Source organism: Notechis scutatus, chromosome Z (assembly GCF_049901735.1).
Source record: "Notechis scutatus isolate UNSWTSFEM ecotype Mainland chromosome Z, rNotScu1.2, whole genome shotgun sequence".
Classification (NCBI taxonomy): Eukaryota; Metazoa; Chordata; class Lepidosauria; order Squamata; family Elapidae; genus Notechis; species Notechis scutatus.
Genome location: NC_142025.1, coordinates 5,306,276 through 5,324,210, shown reverse-complemented (window position 1 = coordinate 5,324,210; position 17,935 = coordinate 5,306,276). Strand labels below are relative to the sequence as shown.

Below are 17,935 nucleotides of genomic sequence, written 5' to 3'. Positions count from 1 at the left end.
TAAGTGAGTTTTTCCCCATTTTTAACCACAGTGTTTTAAGCGAACCACTGCATTTGTTAAGCTAGTAGCATGATTTTGTTAAGTGAATCTGGCTTCCCCATTGACTTTGCTTGTCAGAAGGTCACACAAAAGGGGGAATCACACAACCCCCGGGACACTAAAACTATCATAAACACAGGAGTCAGTGGCCAAGCATCTGGATTTTGATCACGTGATCATGGGGGTGCTGAAAAAAGGTCGCCATTATGAAACACGGTCATAAATCACCTTTTTCAACCCCATGGTAACTTCGAATGGACACTAAATAAATGGTTGTAAGCCGAAAGTGAGATAGTTGGCAAAGTGGAGCAAGTGAGGGCAACTTTGGCTATCTAAAAGCCTCCCTGTTTTTTAGCCTGTTGAAGGTTGCATTGGGGGAAATGATGATGCAAAGGAGGGTTGGTCTGGTTGTTCTTCCCAGCAGGGGGTTATAGGCTTTTGTTTTTCCCCTTGGTTTCTGGTCTTAAAAGTTGGTGAAACTCTCCTGTGGATTTTCAGGAGCATATTTGGGAATGACTTCCAAGTGACGGAAGTGACAATACAAGAGCACACAACAGATACAAACTCAGTGTTAACTGCTCCATACTTGATTGCAGAAAGTATGACTTCAGCAACAGAGTGGTCAATGCCTGGAATGCACTACCTGACTCTCCTGTTACATCCTCTAACCCCCACTCCTTTAACCTCAAACTATCCACTATTGACCTCACCCCATTCCTAAGAGGTCTGTAAGGGGCGTGCATAAGTGCACCATCGTGCCTACCGTCCCTGTCCTATTGTTCACATTTATTCATACCTATTTCCTGTATTCATACTCATGTTTATACTTATACCTCTTATCTTGTAATCGATTGACAAATCAAATCAAATCAAATCAAATGAGATAAATAAATAAGTCACCAAAACATTATAGGAATGAAACGCTAAAATATGGGATTGAAATTTACATTATGGCTCACCCATTGCTATATATATACATTGACACAGAGCAGCAAACCTATTGTTTCTCCTTTAACACTGAAATAACAGGCTGAAAAATGAGAGTTTAGCATTTCTGGAGGTGGAAAGAGGATATCTGAGATTGGAATTTGAGATCAGATTTTTTTTTCCTGTTTCAGTTAATCAATAGTTGCTTGTATGTGGAGTTTCTTGTCTCAAGAAGTGTGGCTGAAATTAAACCGAACATGTTTCAAGGGGCAGGAAAAGATTATCAAATATATTTGAGACTAACCCAGCTTTATAGCATTCGTTTCTTTGAAGAAAATTGAAAATATTGTTATCTAGGAAGTTCTAGGATCTTCTGTCCAGAGTGGAGCCAGGCTTATAAATGTAAACCTACAGATTAATTTTAAATACAGGTTGTCCTTAACTTAAGACGTGGCTGTTCAATAAGTTCCCCCCAATTTATAACCCTTCTTGTAGTAGTTGTTAAATGAATCGCTGCAGTTGTTAAATTAGTAATATGGTTGTTAAGTGAAAGTGGTTTCCCCATTGACTTTACTTTTCAGAAGGTCACAACTGATGATCACAAAATCCTGGGACAGTGCAACTGTCATAAATATGAGTCAGTTGCCAACTGTGTAATTTTTGATCACATGACCCTAGGGACGTTGCAATGAATGGTCTTAAGTATGAAAAATGGTCATAAGTCTCTTTTTTTCAGTGCTGTTGTAACTTCAAAAGGTTACTAAATAAATAGTTGTACACCAAGGACTATCTGTATACATGAAGATTGGATTTCTTTGGCACAATTTCAGAATCCAAAGCGCAGTGGGAAAGTGAGTCTCATTCTTTTGTAAGCCAATCCTTGTAGGCGAGTTGAGTTTGTTGTATAAAAACAGAGTCTCTTTTGCTTATTAATTGGAATACTTTTGAAAAAATTGTTTCAGTGTGGATCCATAATTATTATTATTCATTATTATTGGAACTGTATTCTGTAGGGTTGTTTTTTTTTGCCTGTCTTAGGGAAAGCTATTATAAACATTTTGAAACTTATTGATCAAGAGAGGCAAAGGTGTTTACCATTTTGTTTGGATCATATGCAGAGGTGGTATTCAGCCAGTTCTGACCAGTTCTAGAGAACCGGTAGAGGAAATTTTGAGTAGTTCGGAGAAATACCGCCGACTGGCCCCGCCCCCCTCTATTCTCCGCCTCCCATCGAGTCCCAGCTGATTGGCTGGGTCTTCTTTGGTTACCCTGCACAGGAGAACGGAGCTGGAAAGCAGGTCAGTGGGGTGGGGAGGGAATGGAGATTTTGCAGTATATCCTTCCCAAGCCACACCACACCTGCCAAGCCACGCCCACAGAACCGGTAGTAAAACTTTTGAATCCCACCACTGATCATGATATATACCCACATTCTAAGTGTAAGATTGATTGTGCACCATAAAGGATAGCAAGATTACAGGTAATCTGTGACTTACAATAACAGAATAACAGAGTTGGAAGGGACCTTGGAGGTCTTCTAGTCCAACCCCTTGCTCAAACAGGAGACCCTATACCACTTCATACAAACAGCTGTCCAGTCTCTTCTTGAAAACTCTCAGTGTTGGAGCAGCAGCAACTTCTGGAGGCAAGTTGTCCCACTGGTTAATTGCTCTCGCTATCAGGAAAGAAGTGTTACTCATCATCCATTTAATGATTATTCATAGTTAGAAAGGCACTAAAAAAAGTGACTTATGGCTGTTTTTCACACTTAGGATATTGCAGCATCCCCTGGGTTAGGTGGTCAAAATTCAGACACTTCACTTTAGCTCCTATTTATGACAGTTGCAGGATAACTTGGAGTCACGTCATCCGCTTTTGCGACCTTCTAACAAGCAAAGTCATTGGGGAAACCAGATTCACTTAACAACCATGTCACTAACTTAACAACTGCAGTGATTCACTTAACAATTGTGGCAAGGAAGGTCGTAAAATGAGTTAAAAGTACATAACTACTTTGTCGCTTAGCGCTTGAAATGTTGGGCTCAGTTGTGGTCATTAAGTCGAGGGCTACCTATACTGAGACAGTCATAATTGAATTAATAATTGAATTAAATAAATTAATAATTGAATTAAATAAACATAAAGGATAGTTTTCTGAAAGAAAGAACTTCCCTTTATCATAAAGAACGTAGACTCTGGTCACTATAATATGTTTAATATATATAAAATGTATAATAGTTTGAGGGCCCATGGAAGTCCTTTGTACCCGTTGAGGTGGCCATTCCTTGAGTTTGCATTCATTCTTTTGCTATTCCAAAAAGTTAGAGCGCTTGCAGAAGTCCTTGGGAATGGAGCCCCCCGCGAGTGGCCTTCACTCACCACCAGCTGCCCGCTGAAAAACACTATCCTTCCCTCCTTCTCCAAATGCCAGAAGCAGCTGTCATTGGCAGAGCCGCCCTTGAATTTTTGAGTCAGAAATAGAAGGGCTGTGTTATTTCAAACTTGCTCTTATTCTCTCTGGGTCAAAGATAACTTGCCTGGGGAAAATGCCTCAAATATAAACTGCATTTCGGAAGTTTAAAAGGACATAACTCCCCCCCCCCAATTCCAAAATTGTGGATTATTATTCAATTATATTTTAGATCCAGGAATTCGTTTTAACTTTTCTTTTCTCAAGGGCATGAGGTTCTTTCAGGTTATTTTGACTTCAGCTCTCTCCAGGCCCTTCTCAACTTCAAATGCAAAACCAAAATTTCACTCATTGCAAAGTCCATTCTAGGTGGAGTCCGAGATTAAACGACTTCCCAAATGTAGAATGGATTTAATCCTCCCTTTGCATTTGTTCAGCCTGGCAATCCTGCTGTTTTTATTGCCTTGATGAAACATTTCTTGATTTGGGTGCACAATTCTCCTGTATGATCAATTCTTCTCATATAAAATGATAAAACTGGTGTTTCGGATAGTTAAGTCTATATTTATCCACTGCTGTTTGGGAGGTCGCTTGCTGCAGCTGAATGAGGAATGGAGCTAAACCCAAGATAAGCATCTTGATTTCTCTCCAAATTTAGCATTGTAGAAATTAAGATTGAAAAAGAGTTTGACTGAAAACAATGGTGCAAAAAACCAGAAACCTTGGGCCAAATGCCTTTTCACATTGAAAACTTTGGAAAAATATACATAAAAAATGTAATTGCTGAAATGTATAGATAGTCTCAGTATTTGTTATGGATACGCAATGTGCACATGCCTTGTTGCAAGTGGGGTTGCTGAATTGGGCAGTCCTTGATTTACAACATTTGTTAAGTGACCATTCAACATTAAAATGCCACTGAAAAAAGAGACTTATGACTTATCCTCACACTTACAGCCATCACAGTTTCCACATGGCCATGTGATCAAAATTTGAACATCTGGCAACACCTATATATGGTGGTTACAGTATCCAAGGACATGTGATCTTCCAGCCGGCTCAAAAAAAAAAAAACAATTAATAGAGGAAGCCAGATTCGCTTAATGACTGCACTGATTTGCTTAACAAGGTTGGCAAAAAAAAAAAACACCAACCCATAAAATCAGGTGTGACTCACTTAACAACTCAAATGTTGATCCCAATTACTGTCTTATGTTGAGGACTACCTGTATAGTCATGAACTGGGAATTGCTTAGCTCCTACCTCCCCATTATAGGATGCTGCAATATGCAACCATAATTGGCACTGGGAACTTCCATCGCTAAAAGGGGCAATTGCTAAGTGAGTTGTGATCTTTTTTGTTGTTGTAGTTATTAAGTGAATCTTTGCTTCTCATAATCGCCCTGGAATCAGCCATCACATGACCCTGGGACACAGCAACCATTCTATATACATGCCCAAATTTTGATTTCATAAAGCTGCAATGATTTTAAGTAAGCTGCTTTGGGTAGTGAGGTGGGCAGCATGTAAATTTAATAAACAAACAAGAGGACCTTTTAAATCACTCTTTTTAGTAGTAAATCACTTTTTATCATAATCTTGAATGGTTGTTAAGGGAATGAGACTAGTAAGCCAGGGACTACTTGTATAAGAATCAGCCATAGGACTATAGATGAGATAGATCAGAGGTCTCCAAACTTGGCAACTTTAAGACTTGTAAACTTCAATTCCCTGAATTCTCCAGCCAGCTATGGGAGTTGAAGTCCACAAGTCTTAAAGTTGCCAAGTTTGGGGACTCCTGACATAGATCGTGCCTGAGCAGAAGACCTGCAATGTCACTTCCAACCTGTGGTAGGATTCTTTTTTTTTTTTACTACCGGTGAGCGTGGTTTGATGGGGAAGGATACTGTAAAATCTCCAGTCAGAGGTGGGATTTTGCCGGTTCTCCGAACTACTCAAAATTTCCACTACCAGTTCTCCAGAACTGGTCAGAACCTGCTGAATACCCACCTCTGCATTCCAACTCTTGTTATTCTTTCATTCAGAACTATGCAGCTACACATCAACCTGCAAAGCTCTTTTATTCCAAAGATCGGGAAAGAATAGAATATAGAATAAGAGTTGGAAGAGACTTTGGAGGTCATCTAGTCCAACCCTTTCCTCGAGAAGGAGAATTTATACCATTCCAGACAAAACACTGGTCCTATCTTTTCTTGAAAGCCTCCAGTGATGGGGCCACTCACAAGTTCTTGAAGGCAAGTTGCTCCACTGGTTGATTGTTCTCACCATTGGGAAATTTCTCCTTAGTTAGGTCCAAATCTTTCATTTGAATTGCTCCTGAACCCATGGCCTCCAAGGGATTTGGACCTGTGATGTCCAAAAACTGACGGTCCATCAAAAACTGGGCTGGGGAGAGAATTCCCAAAGTTGCTATTTCAAAAGCGCAGCGAAAGGAACACCTGGTGGAGAAATCTGGTTGTGTTCATCACTGGAGGCTTTTTTTAAAAAAGAGACTAAACAACTATCTGTCTGAAATTGATCAGGGGGCTGGACTAGAAGCCCTCCGTGGCCCCTCCCAACCCTGTTATTCTATGTTCTGTGAGATGATTCAAGTCAACCCATCTCTTTTTACCAGCCTGTAATTTTTTGCCATCTGTTTCTAACCATGATTGGTGATCAGGAAGTGGCAAGGACTTGCTGGACCAGGAATGTAGACAGGATTAGGGCTTGGATGCTGGGAACAATAGCCAACTCGCGTGCAGAAGGGACAGGAGGGGAAAAAGGCAATTGAGCTGATAGTCCTTAAATGAATGCGGCCTGCAGGCAGACAGAGCTCTCTTTGGCTGCCACATTGGCTTCTCCTCCAGCTATTATTACTGCTTATCCATCTATGAGGAGTCAACAACACCAGGCATATAAGCGGCGCCAGCAGTCAGTGGGTCTGCATTGGGGCTCAAATTATCCACCAGGCAAGCAACGGCCAGAGGGATTAAGGGACAGGCCACACAACTGAATTCCTTAACTTCCAGCCACAGATTCCCCAGGCCATTTAAAGACTGGGATGGTGCTGGAGGGGTCATCAGTCAAGAGGCCAGCATGCCTTGGGGCAAGAGCAGAGCCGAGCTAGTTGTTAAAAATCTGGTTTGTGTGAAGGGCGGGCACAACTGGAAGAATCAGCGCTGGTTCTGTTTTCCAACTTGTGTCTTGAAATAAGACAGTCTTTTGAGGCAGATCAGAGTAGGAACTAAAGTAAAATAAAGTAGAATAGAATAGAGTAGAGTAGAGTACAGTAGAGTAGAGTAGAGTAGAGTACAGTAGAGTAGAATATGGAATATCGAATCGAGTAGAATAGAATAGAATAGAATAGAATAGAATAGAATAGAATAGAATAGAATAGAATAGAATAACAGAGTTGGAAGGGACCTTGAAGGTCTTCTAGTCCAACCCCCTGCTCAGGCAGGAAACTCTATACCATTTCAGACAAATGGTTGTCTAATCTCTTCTTTAAAACTTCAGTGTTGGAGCATCTACAACTTCTGGACGCAAGTTGTTCTACTGATTAATTTTCGAGGAAGGGAGGAAGGGTGGGAGGGAGGGAGGAAGATAATAGAGATGGATGGATGGATGGATGGATGGATGGAAGGAAGGAAGGAAGGAAGGAAGATAACAGGGGAGGGAGAGAGGGCAGAAGATAATAGAGATGGATGGGTGGGTGGAAGATAATAAAAGATGGAAGGAAGATAATATGAAGAAAGGAAGGAAGGAAGGAAGGAAGGAAGGAAGGAAGGAAGGAAGGAAGGAAGGAAGGAAGGAAGGAAGGAAGGAAGGAAAGAAAGAAAGAAAGAAGGAGAGGGAGGAAGGGAGGGAAGGAGGATTATAGGTAATCTTCAACACTTGGCAATGACAAGACACCACTTTCACACCAGAAGAGCTAAAGATGAATGAGGCTGGTTCCAGGAAGGGCACGAGCTGAAGGACATCATGGGAACATGGCACCAAGAAAGAGGTTAAGAGACCCTGCAGAGGGCGGGGGGAAGGTACAGGTGCAGGGGGCAGGTACAGTGGGAAAAGGCATCTAAGTGTCTCTCACCCATCCCTGAGTCAACAGACCCTGGTATGCTTGTGCCAACCTCGTTGCTAGTTCGTCTCTTGTCTCTGTTGTCCCTTTTCCCTGACCCTGCCAGTCTCTACAATTCACCCCTCTCCAAGATAACAGGGGGGGGGAGAGAAAGCCTGAGGGGTTTTGGGGATGAGGTTAACCAAGGCATGGAACACAGAAGAACAAAGAGATTGCCAAGCTGAATTTGTGGCAACAGGGGGAAAGGCTATCTTTGGGACAACCATGGCCTGGATGATTGAGAACCTCCCTAGACAGTCCTTAAGGGGTCTCATCCAACACATTTGTTCAAAACCAACAATATTCTTGGCACAAATCCCTCTTTTGGAAAAACTCATGAAAAACTTTAAAGCAAAGGTTAGAACAATGAATCAGTGGAACAACTTGCCTCCAGAGCTTGTAAATGCTCCAACACCGGAATACTTTTTAAGAAGAGCTTGGATTTGTCTGAAATGGTATAGGGCTTCCTGCCTAAGCAGTGGGTTGGACTAGAAGACCTCCAAGGTCCCCTCTAACTCTGTTTGTCAGCATTCTAACAAAAACCCCATACTCATTCAGCACTCAGAGACAAAAGTCCATCCAAGTAAGAATTTATTGGAGAAGTCATACTGGCACACCTGGGAAAACCCGAATCTGAGGGTTCCGGGTTTTCCCTTCCCCAAGATAAATTCAAAGATTCATCCCCTGCACCCATCAGTCTATCACATGACCCAGCCAAACATCGTCCCACCTGGAGCCATTCCTCCAGACACTCCTCTCCAGGTGCAGGATAACTTGTCCTTGAGTTTTAAGGAGGGAATGTTGTTGAGTCTACTCTTCTACTCACTAAGAAATCCCCCCTCCCAAATTCCCAGGCAGTAACCCCAAAAACTTTAACCTTAGATTGTCTACTATTGACCTCACCCCTTTCCTAAGAGGTCTGTAGGGGGCATGCATAAGCGCACCAACATGCCTACCGTCCCTGTCCTATTGTTTCTCTTATTCTTCTTTTATTTTTCTTATATGTACCCATTTCATGTATTCACAACTATGTATACACTTATACTTATTATCTTGTAAACAATTGGCAAATTAAATAAATAAATAAATAAATAAATAAATAAATAAATAAATAAATAAATAAATAAATAAATAAATAAATAAATAAATAAATAAATAAATAAATAAATAAATAAATAAATAAATAAATAAATGTGGCAACCTGGAAGCTTCTAAGAACAATATGACTTCCAAGGCTGACACTATTATTCTATTCTATTCAATGTTTTTCAGCCTCAGGGACTTTCAAATGTATGGATTTCAACTCCCAGGTTTAGGGTAACACACCACAGCCTTACAATCTACATGAGGAATGGGCAATCTTTAATAACCACAACCAAACAGATCGTGTAGATCCAACAAAACCACTGCCAGGAATGCAGTTGCCCCAAAAAATGCAAAGCCACCTGAAGAGAAACACAAGAGGACATGCCAGGAATAAGGCAAATCTCTTTTAAGTAGGGAATGGCTGAGAGTCCACAATGCAATTGTGATGCCCTGGAGCAAAATGTATTGCTTATAGATGGAGAATGTCTCCTTAGGAAAGTTAAGGCACCTGGGATGATCTCATCACAGCCACATCACAAGCAGCTAGAACAGGGGTGTCAAACTTGCATCATCACAGTGGTGTCACATGATGTATCAGGACTTTTTTCCCCTTTGCTAAACCAGGGATGGGCGTGGCCACTGTGTAACGCATCCGACCCGTGGACCATGAGTTTGACAGCCCTGAGTTAGATGGTTAGCTTCTTTAGATGTTGGACTATGACATCTATCATATTGCAACTCAATGGTGCCCTATTATGGCAATTTTATAATGGTTTTACTCTAAGTTAATGTTTTATCTTGTCTATTGTATTTCTGTTTGTATGTATAACGCAGGGGTGTCAAACTCGATTTCATTGAGGGCCGCATCCGGGTTGTGTTTGACCTTGGGGGGCTGAGGGGGCGTGGCCACAGAGGACGTGGCCAACTCAATGTCACTCATGTCGGGGCACCTGTGGTGTCCTGAGCACTGCCAGTGAAAACGGGCTCCCGAGCTCCGTTTCAGTTGTGACTGCCTCCTGCAACCCTCTGCCAGCAAAAACAGAGCTTGGGAAGGAAGAAGGACTGAGAGTTGGTCCTTCGCTGTTTCCAGGGCAGCCCTGCAGGCCAGATCTAAGCACCTGGAGGTCCGGATCCAGCCCCCAGGCCTTAAGGTTGACACCCCTGGTATAACATATTTATTAGTGTTGTATATCAGTAATTGCATGACCTCTGTAGATGCCAATAAAAGAAAAGAAAAGAAATTTCCCAGAATTTGCTAGCTGGTGCCATGGACTTCAACTCCCGGATGTCCCCAACCAACATGCTAGCTGAGGAATTCTGGGAGTTGAAGTCCACACGTCTTAAAGTTGCTAAGGTTGAGAAACATTGTTTTAAAAGATCTCAAAGGAATTTTGGTGAGGTTTCTGGAATTTCTCAAGAGTCTTTGCATGAAGGGTGCACCTCAAAGGTGTTTTATTCCAAAAGGCAACTAGTTTCCTTGGTGTGGTTTGTTTTTCTTCTTCTTTGAAAACGTTTCGTTTCTCACCCAAAAAACTTCTTCATTCTAACTGAAGGGTGGAAATTCAGTCAGTTAAGACTGAAGAAGCTTCTTGGATGAGAAGTGAAATGTTTCAAAGGGGAAAAACATTAAGGAAGTCCAGCTGCCTTTCCAGTTGGAAAAACACCTTTGATGCAACTATGACCTGGATGATTGAGAATCTCCATAGACAGTCCTTAAGTGGTCTCATCCAACTCATTTGTTCAATGAACAATATTCTGGCACAAATCCCTCTTTTGGCAAAAAACAAACAAACCCTGGAGAGCTCTAGAGCAATGTTTTCAGACTCGGGGACTTTCAAATGTATGGATTTCAACTCCCTGATTTGAGATAACATACAATCTACATGAGGAATGGCGATCTTACAATCTACATGAGGAATTGTGATCAAAATGGGGCAATCTTTAATAATCACAGCCAAACAGATCATGTAGATCCATCAAAACCACTGCCAGGAATTCAGTTGCCCCGAAAAATTCGGAGCCACCTGAAGAGAAACACAAGAGGTCATGCCAGAATCTCCATAGATATGCATGCATGTAGCAACCATAAAGATGGAGTGAAGCAGGCAAAGAGATTGCATTTAGAACCCAGATAGTTTTAAGTCATGTGGGAATCCACCGCTTCTGAGATCTAAGGGAAAAATATGTCAGAGGAGGAGGAGGAGGAGGAGGAAAGAGAGGACAAAAAGGGACTTACTCCGTGTTCTATACCGCATATTTCTATTACCATGGAATTGGCACTGGGCTGACACCAAGCTTACACAGGGACACAATAGACGTTTTGCTTAGGGAAGCATATTTGTTCAGAGCAGAAACTGTCCCTTTTAAAGTGGACGAAATGCTCTTGGGCATATCCAGCACTGAGGCGCATTGGCTGCATCTTTTTTGAAAAGTTCTTTCTGATGACACCAACGGGATGAATGCAGCAGGTCACTGGTCTTGGGGCAAGAGAAGATGGCCTTGAACAGGTGGGTTGCATTGTTTGAGGCCTGAGTCACCAGCAGCCGAAGTGGGTGTGGGGGGAGAGAAGGGGGTCAGAGCTGCCTTCAGAAGGGATGCTTGGAAGCCTGAAACAGCATTAATTCAGACAGGTTGGCGTTCTTCTCCCTCTCTCTGCTGGTTTCAACTTTTTAAATCTTGTTGTGTGTGTTGGGGAGGAGGAGAAAGACTGCAAAGAGAGAGTGTTAAGTCATCCAGGTCACGGTTATCCCAAAGGTGTTTTTTCAAGAGGCAGCTGGACTTCCTTTGTTTTTCTTTGAAGACGTTTCACTTCTCCTCCAAGAAGATCCTTCAGCTCAGAGCCGGAGAAGCTTCCTGGGTATGAGAAGCGAAAGGTCTTCAAAAGAAAAACAAAGAAAGTCCAGTTGCCTCTTGGAAAAAGGAGCCTTGGGCGTTACAGAATGCACCCAGATCTAACCACAAGATGGGAGGTATAGAAGGACCTAGGAAAGCAATGGCAAACCATTTGCGTATGAGTAGATCCCAACGGAGACCACAAATTGGTGGTGCTAAGCATGACATTAAGTGAACTGTGCTCCATTTTATGACTTTTCTTGCCACGGTTTTATGTGTATCACTCTAGTTGTTAGGTTAGTAACAAGGCGATTTAATTCGGCTTCCCCATTCTGACTCTGCTTGTCAGAAGGTCACAAAATGGGATCCCATGACCCCGAGTTACGGCAACTGTCCTAAATATGAGTCAATTGCCAAGCATCTGAAATTTGATCCCTTGGCCACGGGATGCCGCAATGCTCAAAAGCAGAGGCCTCCAAACTTGGCAACTTTAAGACTTGTGGACTTGTGGAGAATTCTGGGAGTTGAAGTCCACAAGTCTTAAAGTTGCCAAGTTTGGGGACCCCCTGGTCAAAAGTGTGAAGAATGTTCCTAAGTCACTTTTTTCAGTGGCATTGTAACTTTGAGTATCACTGTTGTAAGTCGAGGACTAAGTATATTGCTACCTGGAAGATACAGATAGGAGTCACATTCAACTCAGGGAAGGTTTTGGTCATGCCCACACCTCGTGAGGACATTGTCTCCACAGTGTTGTCTTCATCCCATTCACAACCCACGAGCGAGACAGCTTCATGTCCTCCTTAATTATGACAGCATTAAAGTACAGGCAGTTCTCGACTTACGACCACAGAGTTTCCATCGCTAAGCAAGGCAATCGTTTAATGAGTCACACCTGATTTTACCAACTTTTTTTTTTTGCCATGGCTGTTAAGGGAATTCCAGTAGGGGTTAAGTGAATCCTGCAGTCATTAAGCGAATCCGGCTTCCCCACATCGACTTTGCCTGTTAGAAGTTGGCTGGGAAGATTACGAATGGTGATCAGGTGACTCCGGGATCCTGTAAATGCCAGTCACATGATCATATGACTGTGGGGAATGCCGTGACGGTTGTAAGTGTGGGGAAATGGCCGTGACTTTTCTCAATGCGGTTGTAACTTCGAATGGTTGCTAAATGATGATTGTAAGTCAAGGACTGCCTGCAGTATCTCCCATCTTCTGGCATCATCTCAGCTGGCCTCCAGGGGTGAATAATCCCAGGAGGAGATTTACTAGGAACAAAGGCAGAAGATGCAAAAAAATGGGGTTCAATAATGAAGATACCACATTTCACAGCTAATACAGGGATGAAGTTTTCTGTCTGTCCAGCGTTCTTTGAGGAGATGGTGCAGTTGGAGGTGTATGCAGTTATTTTCCCTTTACAGTTAGTCCTTGACTTGCAATGGTTCATTTAATGACCGTTCGAAGTTACAATGGCACTGAAAAAAGTAACTTAGGACTGTTTTTCACCCACATGACTGTTGCAGCCATCCCAGGGTCACAGGATCAAAATTTGGTTGTATAGGAAAGATATACCATATTTAATTATACACGTTTTGATAGCGGCGAGAATGATATATGTGCGGCATTGGAAAAATGAAACCACACCACCAGAAAGAGAAATAATAAAAGAAAATAATAGCCTGTGCAGAATCGGATAAGTTAACTTTAGAATTGAAGAATGAAGGGGAATCAGCTTACTATGAAACATGGAATAAGTTTTATCAGTGGCTACAAAAAAAAAGTTGGGAAAAAAATAGACAAAATGAATAGAACCAAAAAGCAAATACTGTGTTAATAATATGAAAGTTAATGGTTTAGCAATATCTTTGTATGTTTGGTATATGTAACACCAAAATGGCAGCACCATTGTGTATTTACAGTTGCAAACAATAAAAAATATATCCCCCTCCCCCCCAAAAAATTTTTGGGTTGCTTGGCAACTGGCTCAAATTTATGACGGTCGCGTGATTCCCTTTGGCGCCCTTTGGACAAGCAAAGTTCATGGGAAAGCCAGATTCACTTAATAACCGTGTTACTAATTTAACTCATCTGCAGTGATCCACTTAACATACGTGGCAAGAAAAGTCGTAAAATGGGGCAAAACTCACTTATTTCTCATTTAGCAACATAAATTTTGGGCTCAGTTGTGGTTGTAAGTTGAGGACCACCTGTATATTTTTCTCCTGACTCAAGAATGATTTACCCTTTGTGAACAATTTACTGAAGAACCACAGTTTATCTCCCTTTCCAATTTAACAAGACCTGTATGATATTTTTTCAACTTTCCTGAAATGTATGCATTGCTCAAATTGTAGAGAGAGGGAAAGAAGGAGGGAGGGAGAGAGGGAGGGAGGGAGGGAGGGAGAGGGAGAGAGAAAGAAAGAGATTCTCCCTTTTTCATTTTTTTTCCTCAAAATGGGTGCTTAAGCAACAAGGAACTTAGAAAATTCAGTCATGTTAGAAAGTCTTATTTCAAAATAATATAAAGAGGTTATAGTAGGAGTACTGACCAGATATATTAAACAAGTATTAGAATATTGTTTGATAAGAAAGCACCGTCTAACCAATTTGTAATGTATACGTTTTTTGTTCCATTTTTAATGAAATGCTTTGTACTTCGAATATATCTTTTTAACGTTTAATAAAGTTTTTTAATAAAAAAAAATAGAAAGTCTTACTTCAAAGAAAGAGCAGTGTAACTTCCAGCAGAGGTAGTGACTCAATCATCAAGCTGAGTTTAAACATGCTTGGGATAAACACGACCATCATGCGACAAAAATAATAGTAATAATAGAAAAATAATTAATTAATTAAAAATAAAACCAAAACAAATTCAAAAGTAGATTCAATAGACCACAAATTCTTTTTCTGCCATCAATGTTTCTATGGAAAATATTTTTCTTCATAGATTTGGGGGTGAAATGAATTTCTTCTTCTCTAGTTTTTGCCTTTATTTATTTTAAAAAAAACTTTATTTTTTTTTTAAAGACTTGAATTCCAGTTGCTCTTCCTGGATTGTTTTCAGAGGTCTTACTAAGAGCAAACTATATTAGGGTGGAATGGGGGTGCAGAATGGATGAGCAAGTCTTTTATGTTCAAAGGGCCTCATTTTTATATACGGTAGATATAGTCCTCAATTTACAACCATAATGTAGCATGCTGATAAGTCACGCTGGTTGTAAAGCTGATCATCCACGAGACCAGCCTGATTTTATGAGCTTTTTTTATGGTGATTATTAAATGTACATTGCAATGGTTAAGCAACTCTTCACTATTTTGCCAAAAACTGGAACTAAATAATGGTTTTTGGCAAAAACATTGTAAAACCCAGCCATATGAACATGGGACTCTGTACAGATCAAGGTCTAGACGGGTCAAGGACTCCCTCCCTTCAAAAGGCTAAAAGTCCAGTAAGAAGCAAAAATAGAAAAAGAAAGAGGGAAAAACAGGAAGACGTAAAGAAGTGTATCATTTCTGTATAGCTTTATTGCTTTTCATCTTATAAGCTGCACAGAGTTACCTTTCAGCCAGATGGGCGGCAAACAAATTTAACAAATAAGTAGTAAGTTAAAAGTGGCTTCTAAATTTCTTCACAACAATCATAGCTACAGGTAGTCCTCAACCTACGACCACACTTGAGCCCAAAACTTCTGATAAGTGAGACATTTGTTAAGTGAGTTTTGTCCCATTTTACAACCATTCTTGCCACAGTTGTTAAGTGAATCACTGCAGTTATTAAATGAGTAACATGGTTGCTAAGTGAATCCAGCTTCCCCATTGACTTTGCTTGTCAGAGGGTCCCAAAAGGGGATCACATGACCCCAAGATACTGCGACCGTCGTAAATGTGAATCAGTTGCCAAGATACTGCGACCGTCGTAAATGTGAATCAGTTGCCAAGCATCTGAATGTAAATCACGTGACCATGGGGATGCTAAGGGTGAAAAATGGCCATAACTCACTTTTTTCAGTGCCGCTGCAACTTTGAACAGTCACTAAATGAACCGTACAACTCTTTCTGTCTATAATCTATCCTGTGTAATCCTCAAAACCTTTTATCACATTTGATTTGTTTTTATACAAAAAGTCACCAATAAATGTAGCTTTTTCTCTAATCAAAGAAGTCAGTTCCTCCACCCACGTTTCGTATCATAACAACTTTGGGAGGTAGGTCGGATGTGAGAGAGTGCATGGTACGTTATCTCCTCACAAGAAGCTTTTGTGGCTGAGTGGTCCTGCCCTCTTCACCACTACGCTATGTTAGCTGTTGGACTAATAAGAGGAAGGACTGGCCCAAACCAGCCTGTGAGATTTCCTGGCTAAAGGAGAACTGGAACCCGAATCTTCCTGTTCTTAAGTCCGGCATCTTTTCTACTAGACCATTATCCTGACAGTCCATCCAGAAAGAAAAGACTGACCAGAATCTTCAAGGAGGATCCCATGGTTAAAAGTAGATTTCACCCTGTTTTTCCCCACTGCGAATCCTGCTACAGATAGTCCTTACTTAACGACCAATCATTTAGCAATTGGTCAAACTTATGAGAGACACCCATGCAAGATTTTTACAACTGGTTCTGTGGGCATGGCTAGGTGGGTGTGGCTAGGCGGGCATGGCCATGTGACTGGGTGGGTGTGGCTCCTTTTTTAAAAAAAAAACATCCTGAGCCTCAGGGAAGCCTCCTGGGTGAAGCAGTAAGACAGCAAGGGTGATCCCAGGACAGCTGATCATTGGAACAGCTGATCATCGGGAGGAAAAAAAAAGAAATATCTTAAGGAGTGACTGGGCGGGGGAGAATGCAGTCAGCACTGTCAGGGATGTGCGCGATGTCACACATGCGCAATAAGGACTGATTGGGCGGGGAGGGGGGGCAGGCAGAGAGGGGCGGGGCCAGCCAGGGCCACAATTTGCCGCTTCTCCTAACTGTGCAGGATCGTAACAACCGGTTCTATAGAACCAGTCTGAACCGGTAGAATCCCACCCCTTGAGACATCCCACCCAAAAAGCTACAGATGACTTGGTTTTGAAGTTCTGTAGCCCAGCTCCTTCCCCTGAAGTTGGATGCTTGGAAACTGGCTGGCATTCGTGGCTGTTCGTAACAGAAGAGTTGGAAGGGACCTTGGAGGTCTTCTAGTCCAACCCACTGCTCAAACAGGAGACCCTATACTGTTCCAGACAAGTGGCTGTCCACTCTCTTCTTAAAAACCTCCAGGGATGGAGCACCCACAATTTCTGGAGGCAAACCATTCTATTGATTTTCAGCATCTCACAGTCATGTGACCACGATTTCCAATGTTTGTTTGTGGAAAAACAAATGTTTAATTCTGGTTTCCACCCAAAAAGGCCCATGGCAAACAACGGAATCACTTAATGCAGCATTTACTTAACAACTGTTGCACTAAAGGTTATAAAATCACTCAGGGTCACCTGATGACCTGCTTAATGTCCAGCACTACTTAACAACCATAATTCTGGTCTTACTTGCTGGGTTGGGGGGGTGAAAGAGAGCAACTGGCCCAAGACCACCCAGGTTGCTTTCATGGCTAAGGTGGGACTAGAACTCACATGGTTTCCTTGCGGACATTTCATTACCCAACTAGGTAACATCATCAGTGCTTTGATGTAGGTTGGTCAGGCAGAGAAGCACTGGCCTAAAAGTTCTCCAAGCACCTCCACAACTAATGATAAACTTGAGCTGGGGCAGTGCGAGTCCAACATCCTTTCCTCGTCCTGCCAGAATCGCTGTCCTCCAGCCTGACCCGGAATTGAAAGTCTTAAAGCTGTCCTAAACCACCCAGGAATAAACCTTGATCTACTGGTGCTGGCGCCCTGAGATGCCTCTTAATTTTTGGACTCTCCCTCTTTTCCTTTTTCAGATAAAAAATTCCCAGGAGTTTTAGCTGCTTCTGATAACAGAAGTCTCACGCCTCCTCAAGGAGGGGGATTCTCTCCATCTCTCTCCGTCAAGGAACGATCGGCTCTCTATCTTTCCCGGGTAGCAGCTGCTGCTGTTTGTTCCACCAACCGTCGGACAGAGTGGGTGAGTTTCCCATGCTTTGCATTTCTGCCATGTTTCTGCCTCTCTAGAACTATTTGAGCAATGTCTTTCTCCAGCAAATGTTCATTCATTCGGATGGAAAAGTCCTTTAAAAAAAACAAAAAACTTTTCAGTGCCGTGATGCGCTTTCATGGCAAAACTGCCCCTTGGGCAACCAACTCCATATAAAAGTGTCCCATGCATCTGAATGTTAGGGGAAGCAGGAATGGGCAAAGGAGGCCTGTAAAAATTTGCAAACTCCAAAGTGCAAAAAATAGAAATCCTGGGTTCGGCTGCCATCCAAATGCACGAAGAAAGGTTTTAGAGGCAGATCTATACCAGCTTTCAATTGGTAGATTTCACTGCCCATAGTTCCTTGCCATACTGGCTGAGAAACATGGGATATGAATCTCCAAAGACTCGAGTCAGGAAAGATGAACTTTACTACGAAT

At 41.9% G+C, this 17,935-nt stretch overlaps 1 protein-coding gene across 1 annotated transcript in view; it reads left to right on the top strand.

Moving 5' to 3' along the window:
• The window catches only part of XIRP1 (xin actin binding repeat containing 1), a 48,725-nt gene that overhangs the window by 16,493 nt on the left and 14,297 nt on the right, over nucleotides 1-17,935 (top strand). The window contains exon 3 of the mRNA XM_087946732.1: nucleotides 17,323-17,486. The gene's annotated coding sequence lies outside the window, so the exon portion shown is untranslated. The remainder of the gene's footprint in view (nucleotides 1-17,322; nucleotides 17,487-17,935) is intronic.